The sequence below is a fragment of the Labrus mixtus genome, chromosome 17, assembly GCF_963584025.1.
Source record: "Labrus mixtus chromosome 17, fLabMix1.1, whole genome shotgun sequence".
NCBI classification, from domain to species: domain Eukaryota; kingdom Metazoa; phylum Chordata; class Actinopteri; order Labriformes; family Labridae; genus Labrus; species Labrus mixtus.
In genome coordinates this window covers 11,817,441-11,836,149 of record NC_083628.1, presented here as the reverse complement: position 1 = coordinate 11,836,149, position 18,709 = coordinate 11,817,441, and positions in this window count along the sequence as shown.

Genomic DNA, 18,709 nt, shown 5'->3' with positions numbered 1-18,709 from the left:
AAAACAGCCTTGAGTTCAGATCTCTAGGCCTATATTAAATCACTGTCCCTGTGCGTGTAACCGCCGGAGCCCACATGTTGGACTTCAGATATTACCGGGGGGAAAAAACGATGACATGGAGCCATGAAATCATATGAAAGAAGAGAAAGAAAATGAGACTCAATAACAAAATCCAGTCGTGCCAAACGCGAATATTCTCCAACATATTCTCTAACACATTGATATGATGAAGAGAGCATTCAAATGAACGTGTTTAAAATTAGGGACATGTTTTCAAACAAGACAAATAAGAAAATGATCAAACATTTTGAAATAAATACTTGTATTATGTATTTATTTTCCAATCATTGTTTTTATGGCCTCTGCTTGTTGCAGGTCAGATATTTCGTTGATTATTTTTTGCGTCACAGTTTTGACCTGTTTACCCTTTCAGCCAATCAGGGATCAAACTGATTAAATGATTAAACACTTTGAAGTCCTGCGCGTCAGTATATTTGATTTATTTGTGGCAAGCTTGACTGTACTGAAAGGATGTGTCTTCTGTGTTTTTCACTGCACAAGAGGCTCGAGGTTTTTCTTTTTTAAGGTTGGTCAAACAGGTTGCTTTTACTCATAAAGAAAATACTTCCATTTTATTGGTTTGTGGCGCCATCTAGTGGCTGTGAATCATAGATGACTTGAACACTTTTCTGCTCTCGTACAATTTTCTTTTTCAACTCTTGCTGATGATCTTCTTTAATCCTTGACTGCACTTTCAAGCAGCACTATAGCACTTTATTTATATTGTTATCGTTCCAGTTGAACTTTTAACGGACAGTGACATTTTTTATGTTTCTTGGTTGTGCTCCATCAGGTTGTGTTGCACTGTCCTCTTTTTATCTCTTGTGTTTTTTGTCCAAATTCGATTTTTGCTGTAAATCAAATTTCACTTCCAGGGACAATGAAAGTCTGAACTGAACTGAGGGGAAATGTATCTGTCTATGAATGTTTAGGAATATTCCTGCATGGCTGACTTTTTTTAATGGAATTATTACGCTATGAACGTAAAGTGGGAACACAGAAGAAAAGTCTTTATTATAAAGTGTGGTTTTAATATGAAGGGCAAATTCTCAAAAATGTTTTAATATTTTATTCAGATGAATCTGTTAAATATGTATCATCAGTGAAATCTAAAACTATACATTACAAATGGGCATTTGGGATTACAAATCAATGAAAAAGAAGAACTCTCTAACCTGCACTTCGATCACGGTTACAGAGAACAGACTGCGTGAGAATCTTGCAGAAGCATGAGTATCCATTGCCAGTTATTCAGTTTAAGATGACTGTAGCTTCCCTTTATTAGAAAATGAATGAGTAACTTATGGACAGTGAGTGTATAATGGTTAAATTAGCATCTGATGTTGATGTTCTGCTTGTGTACTTCATCCAGTTGCATTCCATGAATGTGTTTCAACACGATCTCTGATTTGAGAAGTTCTGTAGAATCATAAATTACTTTTGGAATAGAAGGTGCAGGTGTGTGTGTGCGTGTGTGCGTGTGTGTGTGTGTGTCTGTGTGTCTCTGTGTGTGTGTGTGTGTGTGTGTGTGTGTGTGTGTGTGTGTGTGTGTGTGTGTGTGAGTTGAGTAGCAGGTAAGTTTAGCTCTCTGCATGCATGCTATCTGCATTTAAAGAGACAGTAAAGCTGACACAGAGGAGTACTTTAAATGTGTAATATTTACTGTTATCTATTTGTATCATAAAGGTTTAAAACTGCACCACCTTTAAACAAAAAAACACACAGGGTGATAAGAATTAGTTGGACAGTTCAGCAATATAACATCTTTGTAAAATCATAGGTTTCAGCTTTTTAACTTTTGAATTGTAAAATGATAATTGCAGTAATAAGGTTTTCTATTGAAAGTCATAGGTGTGTCTGTGTGTAACAGAAGTCTGTTGACATTGTATTGTCCAACATAATCCTGCTATTGGCAAGAAGGAACAGCCTATTACCGGTAGAATATTTATGCTTTCAACGGGCACAAAACAGAGAAACACCCTTGCACATGTTTTACCTGCATATCCTCGTGATTGCAGGTATAAACAGACGTGCAAACTCAAGTGAATTTAAGACAATGAACTGATGTCATTAAACCGATGAGCTTTTTTTCTTTTGGATATTTTTTAAATAGTTGTTAGAATTTCTAGATTGTATTATTCATTTTATTTTTTGCATCAAAGACTAAACTGTGTCACTGCAGCATTCTGAACAAATCTTAGTGTTGACTTTTTTTTTCCACTGGACATGAAATTTAAACTTGGGTTAACTGTCTTAGTTAGTTGTTTCTGTTTTTACATTAAAATCAAGAGTTTCTACTATTTCTGTACCCATGAGTCATCTTTGTTTCATTGTTTATGTCTTTCAAATGTGCTGCTTAGGCGGATGGCTAAGACACTATGTGTAAACCTTTTTTCTGCAATAAGGTTTAAAATAAAAGAGAATGAAAGCAGTAAAGCTTCATAAATGGAAATCAATGCACTTTGTCTATTTAAAGGTTAAGTGGATTATTGGCATTACCTTGGCAGATTTCTCTTATACAATACTGCAGTACCCTCTAGTGTCCAAAGATAACTACTACAGAAAAATACTTGCGAGCACATTTGACAAAAAAAGGTGAGACAATACATTTGTTGGTCAATGAACAAGAGGGGCAGTCTTTTCCTTTATTATTTATGTTAGCACTTTGGAATTCTGGATTTCTTTAAAAGGAGGGTGAAGAATTTCAGGTTCAAAACACTGCTGGACTTTTTGGGGAAGCACATGTACTATTAGCATTCAGTGTCTACAAGATAGACAAGGTTTAGAAAGTTTTTTTTATTTATTTACTCATGCATGCAGCACTGAATGTGTTATTTATTCTAAAGCAATTCTAAATATACAAAAATAAAAAATAAAGTATTTAGTCCTGAATGCCTCCGTTTGTTTTGTGTTACAATCATAAGTTAAACTTATTTACATGCCTGTTGTTGTGAATGTTAATTATGATACTTAAAATTGTTCAAAACTATTTTTGTCTCATTTCAAAAGTTTAAGTATAAAGTGTGCATGTCATGATTTTTCTTTTTGTTTTTGTCCTAAAACATGAAAAAGAGGACATGGATCTTGTAGTTGAAATCCAGATGGGTTAGATAAAAATTCTAATTGCATGTTAATGAAAGGTGTTTCCAGAATAAAACGTTAAAAAAGAGGCGTGTGTGAGGACTAAAAACAGCATCAAAGAGTGATAAAGAAACCTGAGAGCCTGATCTCTGACTGTCTGTTTGAAAGAGAAAGCCCTGGAGGAGTAAACTTGACTTTGGTGTTGTGAGAAGTTTCAGCTCAAAGTATCACTTCTAAGGATGAAGTTACATTGTTCTGCAGCTCACTGACAAGCCGACCTGTCAGTCAATAAAACTCTCCATTTCTGCTGCTGTCAACCTGACTTCTCCTCAGTCCTGATGTGCTGCCCCGCAGCTGTAGAGGTGTGTTACAGCTCGCTCAGGGACATGATAGTGCACAAAGCCGTTGTTGAATCTGTTGTTCACATCAGTCCATATCTCATAAAGAAATGCAGTAGTGAACATTGTCTGCAGCTGAGCCCATCGTGTGAAATAGAAAATAGATGCCGAGTTATTCCTCTGATTTGTATCCACAAATCTGCTTAGGACACATTTCACAGTTTGATTGTGTCACTTCTTGGGTTCTGCGAAGTTCTCTTTGGCCGTTTTACTTCATACTTCTTTGGGAAATTATCCTCCAAAATATGTTTTCACAAAAGGTCACGCAATAAAAGAAAGTGAATTACAGCAACAAATAAATACAGGCAGCTTGTTTATGTATTTCCCCATTGATCTATCTGACCACTAATAGCATGGTAAATATTAACAAAGGCCTTCTATTTCATGTACAGTATGTGTGTTATAAAAATGTAAACATCTGAAGTTTTATATAAGTAATATGAGAATAAGTCTTATGCCTACAGAAAAGCTGACAAAGGAGAAAATCATATTTCGATAAATATAGAATAAAAAATAGGCTTTTAGTACAATCAAAACAATAATTTTCTACAGTGAGGATGAAATGTATTTATGAAAAAGAGAATATATTTTTCCCTCAATCAGAGGATCTGTAAAAATTCAGAGATGTACCCTTATCAGAGCTGTACATTTTGATTTGTGGAGATGTAAACGGCAAAGAAAAAGTTCTTTATAATTGATATATTTACCAGTTGTAAACAATTGTTAACATGTATTGTCTATATTTACATAAAGGGAGCACTTAGAAGATCATAAAATCGTAAACACTACCAAAACAAGGCCAAACCTTTCCTGAAAACAACTGACAAGACTTACAAAATAACACAGAAATAACATCTTAATGAAATTGTATTCATTAGTTTTAAGAAATCCAATCAAAATACAGTAAATATACCTGACATTTGCAAACCCTGAAAGATCGCCACATGTAAAAGAAAAGCGTGCCACATGTGTGGTATGCCGTGTGAGGCCTGATACATTGTTTGCACACGCAAACCCACTGCCACTCTTTTGTCTTGGGCTAAATGGCTTCTTTACATGCTTCTCACTCATTCAAGTTTCTTAAATAGCAGCCCAAGTGTAGCCGCAGAATCCTTCCTTCTAAGAGACGACGTTTAATCTCGACCATGGGCTGGAAGTTTAAACGAGCTGTGGGGAAAAGGAGAGGACAGTCAGCTCTGCCTTCACAGGCCTAATAGTCTTCACTGTCAGCAGCACTTCATACACAACCAGCGGCTGGCAGATTAGAAGGAAGGCTCACCACAAACACAGGCAGACGCACGCACCACCGTGCAAGAGGAGTCGAGTCTTACGCATGTGCTTCTGCTTAAAGTGGGTATTTAGGAAATGCACAAATTGCACTGTATACAAATATGTTCACACATAATATTCTAATGGGTCGTGTAGCAATTAGCCAACAAACAGACATGAATTTCTTGAGTTGACTGTTTTGAGATGCAAGACAACTCCTTTGGACATACCCTGGTGCTTTCCTTTGAAAATTGATGAAAACATTTCCAACTTCTACTTTCTCTAAAAGCATTCAGGATGCACACTCATCCATTATTGATCGACAGACAGGTCCGAGATTATTGTTTGACCCCTATCACATCTGCTAATCTGAGTATGACCTTTTACCATCTAGCAGATGAAACAAAGATCCAAAAAAAACGTATCTGACCTACCTCAAGTAAAATGTTAAATTCTTGATGGTGTTGGGGTTGTAAAATAGTTTCAAGGTTTTCTAAACTTTTTAACTTGTTTATGTTGTGTATAATGTGGAACACAAGCAATATCGGTAATGTGTAAAATGTTTTGATTGTGGTTATTTCATACTTGGATATCATCAATTGAGATGAATTTAAGTTGATTCTGTGAGTTTGAAGATGTGCCCTTGATGAAGAGCAAGTGGAACCAGATGAGTAAGAATAAGGCGGAGTTAGAATCATCTACAGTCTTACAATGTAATACTTTGTTTGTCTGTGTGGCAGAAATAGGCCATGAGTGAAGCAATTCTGATGATCTGATGCCTGGAATGGATTTGGTCAATTGCAATGTTTTTGTTAAAGTCTATTAATCAAACCAAACATCTATTTGGTCTGAGAATTGACAAACCCTGCCCACTGACAGACAGCCAAAATGTGAGCATTTACTGATGTGAGGACTAAGAAAGAATGGAAAATATTACAAAGTTACCTACATGAAGTATTTCCATTAAAAATGTTTGAAAACACTTTACTTGAGGTACAATGACAAAATCACACATTTCCATTTTAAGAGAATATTTGTCACACACGGTTGAACTTCTTTGGATCACATCAGACCATCCTCAATTTATCATCCTCTGGAAATCATACATCTCCAACATTCTCCCTTCCTGTTAACTTCTTCACTGTCAGGTTATACGGGTGAAGGTTGGTGGTTCATATATGAACCATCAAATTGCCTCCAGCAATAAACACATGTATCTTAAAGTCCTGAACTAACAGGACCAAGCCAAGACTTCTTTCTCTATGGTTGAATACAGCCTTTAATATGACTTCTAGGTGCAACCAGCCAAGCCATGGGCCTTTCAATACCATTTAAAATAAATTTGAATTAACACAGCACCGACTCTACTTTCACATGTTCAAAGTCCTCTGACACTATTTTGAACATTTAACTTGACACTATTCTTTAACAAGTTGGTTAACAATGTTACAGCAAGATTTGGTACAAGCCTCCAATAAATTCCACAAATAACCAGACTGCGCATTATGTGCTCCTTATTCGAGGCACAGGATAATCTGTGCATTTTCTTAGTATGGCTGAATTTGGGCCCAAATGGTGTTCCAAAAGTTTTGTTTCTAAATATTACATTTAATCCTGACATGTTCTGGGTATGAAGGTTTAAAGCAGACAGGATATGAGCAAATAGGGGAACACATTTATGACTTTTTCCTCATTTTAAACAAATAAACAAAAAAAAAACTTGTTTGTCTTTCTGTCTTTTTAAAGACAGAAAAACAAAAAACAATTCTATTAAAACAATTTAAAATCAGGTCTTAAAAATAAGATTGAAAGGCATAACATAGTGTGCCAAGGAAGAACGGTACATCACCACCTCATTAAGGTTGGTTGCAGTGTTATGAAGACAAGCCAACCCTTCGTTCATCAGCGTCGGAAAAGTGGCAGGTGCATTCTTTATTCTAAAGAGGAAAAATAGATATTGATACCAACTCACTTTATACAAATGCTGAAACCCCCCCGAGCTCTCTTTAGCCCTTTTCACACAGGCATTGCACTCCTGAAAATCTCCCTACATCATTCAAACTGGCTGCATAGTGAACTGGAATTTCAGAATCTGTTCCATAGACTTTATTCAGAGTTTTTCCTGCAAGCACATTACTAAAAAAAACTGAAAATAATCAAAAGGACAACAAGGGGAAATCTATAGATTCATTTTAGAGAAAACGCAAAGAGCTTAACACATGAAGAGGAATGCCTCAGTCTTTTTAACCGGGGTAAACACCAAGGCTACAAAGGCTTTATAGGGTGTCCATGTAAAATGCAAAAACAGGGAACCCTTATTTAAAAGCTTGAGCATTTAGTTATACTAGCTGCAAAGGTTATGGCTCACATTGTTTGGGGCAAAAGCATGCAATGAAGTTAACATGGTCCCGCTGTCCAATGACACAGTCCAGCAGCGAATATCACCTATGGCTGAAAATGTTGAAGAGCAGCTGATTAAAAGCTTGCGTCAAAGCCAACTTTTTCTAATTTCAGCTGGACGAGTCTACCGACATTGGAAATGAGGCAAATCTGCTGTGTTTTGTAGGGTACATTTTGCCAGCGGGGTACATGATGAATTTCTTTTTTGTCATCCCCTACTAAACAACACCATAGGAGAAGGAACTTTTGAGTCACTCAGTGATTTAATTGTGAAGAATAATATTGATGGCACAAGAATGTGTTGGTTTTGCACAGACTGTCCAACTGCGATGACTAGAAAACAGAGAGGACTCCGCACGATTACACACACACACACACGGTAGCACCATGGACCACAGCAACACACTGTTGCATTCACAGAGAACAACTGGCTGTGAAAAAAATGCCAAAGTGCCTCAAAACAGTACTGGACAAACCCATAGAAACTGTGAATAAGATGAAACGCAAACCACTGAACACAGATCCTTCTGAAGTGCTGATTGAACAAGTGGGAAGCGAAGACACTAAACATCTATTTCACACTTAAGTTCGCTGGTTGTATTGTGGGAAAGTTCTCACACGGCCTTTTGAACTGTACAAGGATTTACTGTACGACTGACTACATGATTTTCTTTTACTAAAGAAGCATACCTTGCGGATGTTTTCAGTCCAATCAACGCTTTGTATTCAGCACTGCAGGGAAAAGCCGTCACTGTCTTCAGTGAACAGGACAAATTTAAAGCCGTGCATCTAAAGATGTAATGCGGTGCGCCCGTCTTGATAGCCAAGAAGTCGACTGCTTCCTGAATGTTCAAACACATTCTCCTCAAGGAATATATGCAGTGCTTTAATTCACAACTAGCAACATATTTGCCAGAGATAGACACAGGTTTTTAATTGTATCAGAAATCCAATTGGGACAAAACACACAACCATGTTTCTTCCAAGCTTCCAATACAACAATTTGACAGCATTGTGGACATTGAATCATATGGGGACCTAAAGAAAAGACATGGATCCACATCCCAAACAGGAGCATCCTGGCCTGGCTGACTCTGCTTATTTGTATTGATGCCCTTTCCAACCAGCTACAAATGTGAAGTTTGATTTTCCACACTTGTTGGTCTGAAGACAAAAGCAACAGAACCAGATAAATGTGGAGCCTGATATGAGACTAAAACTCTCCAGTTCGGAGACAGACATTGACTTGCTGATGTCCCAGAAATAGTGGCAATGGCATTCATTTGATGGAGTTTGCCTATTGTTTTTCGGATGTTTTGGTGTTAGGTGGTCCACAAGCTTTTTTTGATTGTTTAAGTGGTCCTTGGTTTGAAAAAGTTTGAGAAACATTGGTCTAAGTTTAATCCTCAGTTATTTGAAGAGTAGCCTAAGTTGTCTAGAAACTGATGTGCAATGAATTATTATAGAACGATTTAATCTATGAATGCAGGTAGATGATTCTGGCCCTCCACAAAATACTAAGCACAAAGATCAGATAAAAAGTTTGGTCTACAAAGAATGTTTGAACAATAATCATTTTTTAGATTGCTTATATTTGAGTGGCTATAGTACACAGCTAGCAGAAAAGGCTTCACAAGAAGCCAAATGGGTCAAAGACGTGTTAAACTGTGCATGGACAACTACAGAGAGCATGAGACGAATTCAGGTCACAGTATTAAACGCTGACTTATTAGAGACTATACACAAGAAGTGGAGGTAACCTGTGATTTCAACCACTGTGTTTTTTTACTCCATTTGGCCACAAATATTGCATTTTCGTCTGTTTCCTTCTTTGTTTACTTGTACCAAATGGATACATGAATTGGAAGACAGAGTAACTACACATAATAACTCACAGCCTCTATAGGTCACCGCGGCAACAGCTTCTTCCACCTGTATCTTTGCAGATGGAATGGCCAACGTTCAGAGGCATATATAGTCCTCTGATGAGAGCCAGTAGGTTGTATTTGTTCAGATTACACTGACCTAATGTATTGTTGAATTGATGCTTTCTCCTGTGATTTTTGATGAAGGTTTATTAAGCTTGTTAACTGAGCATATATTTTTTTTATAACTTTCAAAATAAGACTGAAAAATGCAAAATTCCTTGACAGATGGTTTCCATGGCAACATGTGATGGAGGATGTTCAGATACAGATTTGCAAGGGAAAATGTGGTGATATCTTAATTTAATAAAATATATAATGAATAGGGGATGTATGGAAACACTATTTTGTTCACTTTTTTGTTTTGGTCTTTTTTTTGTTTTGGGTTTGTGTGTCTGGGTTTTTTTTTATGCGGGTTGCTTGTTTTTTGTTGTTATATTTTTCAAAAAAATAAAAATAAATGAATGCAAAAACAAATTGAGTACATTTTAGTGTTTTGTTTTAAGCCAATTAACCAATTGTTTTATACACTTTATGTAAATGATACAGAAACATCATTTGACAAGTTGAAGGTGAAACTCTACCTGAATATAAACGCTTTAAGTTGAATCTACGTCTCACTGACCTTAATTATAATGCTTCATGTCCAATATTGTTGTCTCTAAGCTCCAGCCCTATACTCAATTAGGTGACACCTAAAATCAAGCATATTATATATTAGGAGGTGTATCAATATTTATTGTGACATCATGCCTCAGTATCCATTAAAGCTCCTTTGATGCATTTTTAGCTGTTTAGGAAACAAACTGAAATGTTTGCCCTCCGGGAACAAATAACATTTTTTGAATTTGAAATAAAGTCCAAAGCCTTTTTATGACAAAACCATACAAGACCAACAGCGGCAATTTTGAATATTTTTATATTACAATATTTTATGCCTGAAACTGTTGACAGGTGGTGGGTGTCAGATTAACAGCATGCTGAAGAAACAGCCTTTGTTCACAACATACACAGCGTTTAAGTTCAAAAGAATCAGGAATATATATTTTGTCAGAAATTACACACATAAAGGACAAGATCAGAGAGATGAGAGGTACTGCTTTGTCAACAGGGGGCGCCACACACAAACCAGAGGGTCAGTGTTTCCTCTTTTTAGAAGAAATGTAACATTTCTGTCACTATTACACTGTTAAGCTGAATGAATGTTGAAAGTAACAGGTTATTGGCCTAATGTACATTGTTGCTCTGTCTCACAGTCGCTTCCATGTTCCAAGGTATTGTGCTAAGAAAATGCACCTTTTAAACATTTGATGCCCCTCTCATTTGAACCCATTTAGTGGGAAAGAGTCCATTCTTCATAAAGCCTTGTTTGCCCAATACCAACATTGAAACCCTTTTTTTTAAATCATTCAACAACACAAATAAATGGAAATATAGAAACCTAAGTTGATGTACCAGGTGCTTTCAACATGATTTTTAAACCTAAGTTACCTGTAGTATTGTAAGGTTGGTCAGGAGGAGAAAGCTTGATGCATTTCTGATGATGTACAGTCCACTTGTGAAAGAAAGATTTTCTAGCAGAAGAATTGGAGCTTTATGGCAAGTATAGAAGAGAAGGGTAGGCAGCCACTGAGGGTGTGCTAACAGCAGCTATAATCCAGTTTGCCTTTGTGACAATGTCTCGAGAGCACCTTGAAAGTCCTGCTTTTATACCTTATAGCTCCTCCCACTACAGGAAACACCATTTCACAAATCAATTAAGTGACAATTGTCATGATTGTTACTAAATACTTGCATAGCATAGTTTAAAAGTAAAAACATCTCATAAAACATTTCAAACAGATTAAGTTGACCCCTCAGAAACGCTCAAAATTGATAGTTTTATCATAAACCATTTATCATAAACCATTACACCCCTCCACCTGTCCCACACTTGGCACATTCCAACAGGAACACCTCTATAATAGCAAGTCAAATTTTGTCAGTCAGGTTTGGTTGTTCCTACATCTGAGAGTCAATATGAGCAGAGAGGTAAAGGACTCACATAAAATAAAAAAAGTTAAAGCCTAAATGTGTGTCATATTTTCTGAATAATAAGCTAAAACTATCTGATGTTTTGCTAACAACGGGCTACTTCTCAAACTCTACATTAACTGCCTCCAAAGTATCATAAAATAAACATAATGTGAATGGAAATGCTGGCTACATGAGCATGAGTGTGTGAGTGGTGAAACAGCAGAAATCTATTCAAGAAGGCAAGTCACTTTTAAAACTGTGATTTTTTTTTCCCTCCATTTTATTGCATTTGAATTCAGGCTCCTTCTTCTTCCACTTGGTCTTCTGCAGCTTGTGTTCTTGTAGCTGCATTACTGCCACCTACTGGTGATATTAGCAATAAAACTGAAATAATACAGTATTCTACTCTTGCCAGCTTCCTCCACCCTTCAGATTTTAGTCTACTTTTTATTCTGCCATCATATTTATTGTACAAGAGTTTATTTGAATAAAAATGCACATTTTCAATCAGGTATGTTCCCCTGGTTCAGGATATAAATGCCGTTCCCTTGTGTCTTGCAACTGCTTATATAAACTGTTTCTATAGAGAATTGTGTCTTTAGTGTAAAGTTGTCTTCTAAATCTTCATTAACAACCAGCTTGTTTCTAAGCTTTTAATAAAATCTCACAAATAATTCTCATGCATGTTTGTTGTGACATTAAACCAAGAGGTCAAGATGTTATAGAAGTACAACCGTAATGCCAAGTGCATCATCACATTATCACAAACTGCTGTGATACTGAAAATCTTGAGAAGTTTCTCCAAAACGATTAACGATGTGTTTTTTAAGAATTCAAAAAGCTCAATAACTGTGGACCACTTTTTCTTCTCTCTCGTCAGGAATTGCACGTTCTTGTAAACTGATACATTTTCCTTACTACATTGTTTTCTTATTTAAGGCCAGGTTTGGCAAAATTCTGCTTTATCTAGCCATCTTTTATCTACAGATTGTTTCATCTCTTCCGTGAGCCTGAAAGAAACGACCCTGGACTGTTCCTGGACATACCAAAGACTCAAATGAGGTAGGGAAATACCTTACTCATAATTTTGGGAATGACAGAGTCATAAATAGTGCATCTGAACAAGTCATAGTTGAAGGTTGCTTTGACCTCACTGAGGTGAGACATGATGGCCCGCAGGCCTTCACGGTCTGTGAATGTGGCTGTGCTGCAGGAGACCACACCACATGATTCCCATGCTCATTACCACAGCTCTGTAGGTGGCTGGATGTCTGCATCTGTGCTGCAGTCAATGTCAGTGTCCTAGGGTATTTTCTTTCTAGAGTTGTCTTATATGTGGCCTTTTTGATGGTATGTTACGAAGGATTCACGAGTACACAACATGCAGGTTTGAGGGTTAAGTTACAACTCAAGCCACATCACGTAACCAGCTTCTTTTTTATGGCATAGCCAGAACTTTACAAAGCAATGTGGTGAAAATCTCCCCCCTTTTTTTCTCGTTTAGGTTCATTTTATTTGTCGAGTTATTTTGATTTTTAGTTAGTTAGTGATTTGGATCCTCATGATGCTAGAAGAACAAAACCGAATCTGTCTATGGGTGCACAGTAACAAACCAAACCAGAAATAATTAAATGCTATCATGCAAATTTTACTAAAATTAAATTATAGCTTACACATGTTTATCAACAAACATAAATATGAAGACCAAGGTAAGACACTGACATATGAATTCAATAAATTGACAGTTCTGATAGAACGGTTAACAACACTTTGCAATAATAAAAACAATGTACTTTTTTATAGCTCAAGTATAAGCATCAATGAAATACCTTCATAATTCAACACTTTTCACTCATTTTTAGCCAAAATGCAGGGACATATAAATATGTGTAGCAAATTAAAAATGTAGGAAAATTCAAGTTATATGGTTATGTGCAATGTGTTTACTGTTTTTACTCATGTCACAAACTCTCTAAACTGAACAGCTATTGCATCATACTTACATACAATATTGAGTCAAATGTGATTGATAGTTGTGCAGTTGCATGTATTTTATTTATTTTTTCTTATTACATTTGACATCGGTTGTACAACTCTGCAGCTTTGTCATTGGTGAACTGGTCAAACAAATATCACTAGAGGGCAGCAGAGGACTTACTATGCAGTGTTACACGTTCTTCACTTAACTGACTGGATATCATTATCAAAGTGAAGTGGATCAAGATGTGCTGGAATGGTTTTAATTTTAATGAATGCATTTTACAGTATTCTAAATGCTCACTGATTACATGATCTGTCACTCCTAACCTTTTTTGATATACATTTTAAGGTTGACCCGCTTTTTTTAAACCACTTGTGTTTTGCACATCTGTAACATTTTTTCATGAATAATTCATATTTTCTAAGCCCAGAATATTGACCAGCAAAGTATTCCCCGATGCCCGCACAGCTCCAACCTGCTGAGGAAGGAGGAGGACTGGTGTGTGTGTGTGTGTGTGTGTGTGTGTGTGCGTGCGTGCGTGCATGTGTGTGTGTGCATGTGTGTGTGTGTGTGTGTGTGTGTGTGTGTGTTGATCAGGAAGATGGAATGTGGGTCCCTGTGTGTGATGTGATTGTTAGCAGAAACGTGTCAGCCCCAAGCCCCCCCACCAATAACCTACCTCCACCACCAGACCTGAGCCCACAGGCCGGATCAGGTTGTGAAATAGAGCTCTGTACTTGAGTTTGTGTGTGTTTGTGTGTAGGGGGGGGCACACATGATTTACCTCTCAGCCCTGACTGCTAGAGGCTCAGATACCTTATCGTTGCCTTTTCTAGTGGAACAAGGGTAAACTCACTCACGAGGTAGAGGGTGGGGGTGGTGGTTGGGGGCAGACCACAGGCCCATGTGTGGCCATGCAGGGTGAAACCATGCTGGATTAGGAGGGAGTTTACAACTCCTCATCTTTATGTAGAGAGACTGAGAGACGGAGCATCTGAGAGGAGAGTGCTCATGCTTCTCTTAGATAAATGAAGTATCAGTCGGTGTACAGTTGTTAGGATAACTCAAGTTGCATTGTTTTTAATGTTCTCAAGGCTCTAATTTGTCGTTTTTTTGTGCCTCCAGTCTTTCAGGTTAAGTCATTTAATCCTGTTAGTTCAAATGAGACTAGTCATATTTTCAAACACAAAAATCAATGCCAAATGTATTATTGTTCGCTTGAGGTTTGGATACATTTTCATTAAATGTTCAGACATCAGAGATACAGTGTGTGGAAAGAAATTCCATCTTTTTTTGACTGTTGCTTAATGTGCTGAGTAGTTTTAAGTTACAGAACGTATTCTGTTCAAATAGAGGCATCATTTTCCTCCGTTACATTACATACATCATTTTGTACATATTTGAAAAAGAAAGACTTCAAATTCAGACTCGTTTTATGAAATCAATATACTTCAGACCTCCACCTGGAAAATCTTTTGGAATGCAGTATATGCAGCTTTTGTTTTCCTCCTCTCCCTCTCTTGTCTCCTGTCCTCTGGCTCAGCTCCTCAGAGCCAAACCCTGGATGTGTTTTCAGCCACAAACCTCACAGCTGCTCTTCGCTGCCGAGCATCTGGGCAGGTTTCTATACTCTCCCTCCATCCAGGAGTCCTGCCTGCCTGGCTGCTGGCTGGACTGGTGGTTAGCCACACCGGCGCTTTCACCTGCCTGAAGTCTCAGCAGACTTAGAGCAGCTCTAAACAAGCGGTAACATCAGACCACACACTCAATAGTACTGGACAGCCAGGAGGTAGGGAGCGTGCATTTCACCCCTGTGTGTGTGTTTCTGTTTGTGCATGTGCTTGAGTGTGTGTGTGTAGCATTTTGCACTTGATATTCCTGCATTAAAGATCACTGCTCCTAATGTGTTTTAATGTCATCCTGCATTCTTTGTTTTTTTTACAACTTTTTGGCGCTTTGTCTTTTTCTAATGAACGCTGGCATTTTAAGTTCTTCCAGAGAAACTTTTGATGCTTTGTTTACTTTGCTTTTATGGCTTTTTAATGTGATTATTTTCAAGATATAATCCTATTTGACTTCAGACACTTTCTCATCCATTTGTTTGATTTGAATGCCCCAGATATAAAGTGTGTAAAGCAACAGCAGTGGTGATTCAGCTCAGAAGCCACTGGTCAGTATACCCCTCTGACTCTGACTTTCTGCGGTTCATGCATTGTGTGTCTTCCAGGCTACATTTAGATTTTATGTCTCGGAGTAAATACTATTTAGCATGCAGGGTCACGCATATGTAGAGATGTTTTTTTAGAAGCGAGGACAGGTTTAATGTTCTTTACAGTTCACATAAACAGGTTCTTAGAGAGGCTCTCTATATTCCACCACAGAAAGGATTACATTCACTTTTTTCAAATGTAAGGAAAGTTGTCCACATGTAGGTTCCCTCTTTTTTTTCTGTCCAGATTTTTTTGACATTAAAAATTTGAATTTGTTGAACTTCAACTGCATTTAACTTTGAACATAAATGTTCTGCCATGCACAGTAATTCATGAGGTAAATCTGTTCATAATCTGTGATATAACTTTTTTTTTAATTCATCATGTAGATGTATACTGTTGAAACTGCAGAATGTTGCCATTTTTAATCATGGCATTGTCTGTTTTTAAAATCGTCTGCATAGTAAAATGTTTGCACAGATTGTGTAATCTCTGATGGGTGCAAATTAAATGAAAAAAAAAACATGCAGAGTAAAATTAGTAATGATGTGGGTTTTAGGTTGTTAATGTGTGTTGGAATAAGACATGTCCCTAAACTTCTCTCTTTTAAAATGTACCCTCTCTAGTTTTGAGAATCAATTGTTTTCTTTTTGGTTGTTTTTTTCTTTTCATTTGCAGTTTCAGTGACATTCCATGCACGCCCTCGTTATAGGACGTAGGCCCACGCAAACTTTTTACTCATCTACTGTGGTCTCACTATTAACCATCCTGTTTCATTTGACTGTTACACAATAATTTTATGTTTGTGAAATGCCAATATGGTGACATCTTTCCCTTTATTCTTTCATTATTCAATCTAACTTTAACTGACGCAAGTGTCTATTCAGTTTGTTTGACTGAAAAACGCAAAACCAATTTTATTTTAAATCAATTATTGGATTCTTTTTAACTTTTAATTGCGCATGAATCACATTTGGTTTATTTTTCTTTTTTGTAATTTTGTTGCTGATCAATCTTCATTTGCGCATCAGCTGATGAAGTGGATGTAACTCAGAGTACAAGTCGAGCCGTTTAAATTTACCTTGTAGAAAATATCATTTTCAAAATAAAAAAGTAGGTCTGTCCCTGATACAATCTTGCTTTATTTCTCTTATGGACAGATATTATTTACCGTCAAAAAGGATGTTTTTTTATTATTAATGTTAGACGCTTTAAAAGCTCACTAAATGCATTCCAGTTGTGTGTTTTATAGTGGCCGAATTCACGTGATGAAAGTATTTCGTGTTCACTCTTACGTCATTATCTTTTTTTTCTGTTATGTTTGGTCAGTTATCTGTGACGCAGCGTTAACGCGTCTCATCTGAGGCAACAAGTTAATTATAGGCTGATTGAAACTTTCAGGCTGAATTTCTTCATTTACGGCTCATCTGTTTGTGTCGCTTATAAACAAAACCAGTGCCTTCTTTTTTCCTTTTTTAACTTTCTCATTAAGGCCTTCGATCGATGTTCATATGGTAGGCCTACGTTGCTCTTCAACCCTCACTTTAACGAGTTTCCCTTTAACTGTCGAAGTTTATTCGAAGTCTATTTTTTTTTCAAATTAAAACTAGACTGTATAACTGTTTTTCGTGGTAGGTAATTATTATTATTTTGTGTGTGTGTGTGGGGGGGGGGGGGGGGGGGGGGGGGTCGTCTACCCAAAACTAATTTACACGAATACACTGTCCTTTTTTAAATGAGTTTGGATTCTTAATTTCTTTTTGCATGTTACACTGAAGGCGTGCAGAGCGCGTGTCCTTGTGCAACTGGGCTGTATTTATTTTTCACATCATTTGCGGCAATCAAACTGGATTCAATTTGACTTCTGAGTTGTTATAACTGAAATTCTTAGATGAGGGTTTAAGTTTATTACATTGACCTTACAGTGTGAAGTTTAAGTTCGTGGCACGTGAGCTGAATAGAATTATGCAATATCTCTTGACAGACTTTTAAAAATTGTATCACAGGGGAAACTATTCATGATGAAATACTTTTTTTCCCTCCGCCACATCATCTCCTTTTCTGCAGGAAGGCACTTTTTACTCTATTTTTACTTCCCTTGTATTCCTTATACATTTTATAATGAACAACTAGGTTCGTATTATCGCGTGTTCTCTTGATAATATGAGGCTACAATCAAAAACAAATTACAGCTACACCCCATAATGATCGCACTATAAGACCCTGGGCCAGGGGCCTAAATTCATAGTCATTTTTACATTCTGTAAACATTAGTGCAGTCTAAGATTGCTATGTTGCCATTTCAAGCTCTGTAAACTTTTCTTTATTCGTGTTGATTCAGTAATGGAGAAAAACGCCTTTCGGAAATCCCTCCGAGCTCAGTTTGCAGCTGCAGAGAGAGAGAGGGGGGGCAGAGAGGGCAGAGAGAGAGAGAGAGAGAGAGAGAGAGAGACTTTATTCCTCAATAACTGGTTAAATTAGTTACGCTTGACATTTGTTCTTTTTCTTTCAGCCTTTATATGCCAATATAGGCTACAATAGTTTTTTAAAGTGTTGGACCTTTATACCTAAATGTTGTTGGATCCTATCTACTGTATCTAGAGGTTGCGTACTTGATATCTCTAATAGTTATTTTCGATATTTTTTCAATTAAGGCTCTGCTACAGCAATGAACTCCATCTGCTTTCTACGCTGCTTTCCCCACCAGATGCACTTGTGCTACAGATCTATACCAGTGTTCATATTGACAGCATGCTAATGGCCCAACATCCTACACGTGCTGACTCTTTTATCACACTGAATGAAATTTACTTTGTGGGCGCGTGCATTGCGCACACTGCAAAAAAAAAAAAAAAAAAGCAAACTCTTCCTCAATCAAATATTCACTTTTAAAATGCCCCCATCGAATTCAAATAATCCGGTTCTTACCTGTGCGAAGTGTCGATTTTCGGCGCGTGATTCAAATGCAATCATATTTCAATAATCATTGTATTTTCTGTTATAGCATGGATGAGTATGTTTTGCACTGTCACTATATGAGGTGAGCTTTACGCAGCTGTTGCGTGCAGGCTCCGTCAGGGCAAACATGGCCCCTTGCCGTTTGATCTATCTAAGAGAAACTTGCGGTTTGTTGTAATTTTTATATGTTAGAATATAAATCCACTAAACCTGTGTGAAGCCACAGGCCCAAGCACAACCTACAATGGATGCCCCAGCTTTCTGTTTTTTTTTTCCTTCTTCTTTCTCCCCTGTAATTGCTTCTTTTTCCAGCCTTCTCTCAGACGTGGGATTGTTCTTCTTCTGCGTCTTTTTCTGCGAAGGGAACTGATTCGACAGTGCAAAATGTATTCATAACATTTATAGACAAAT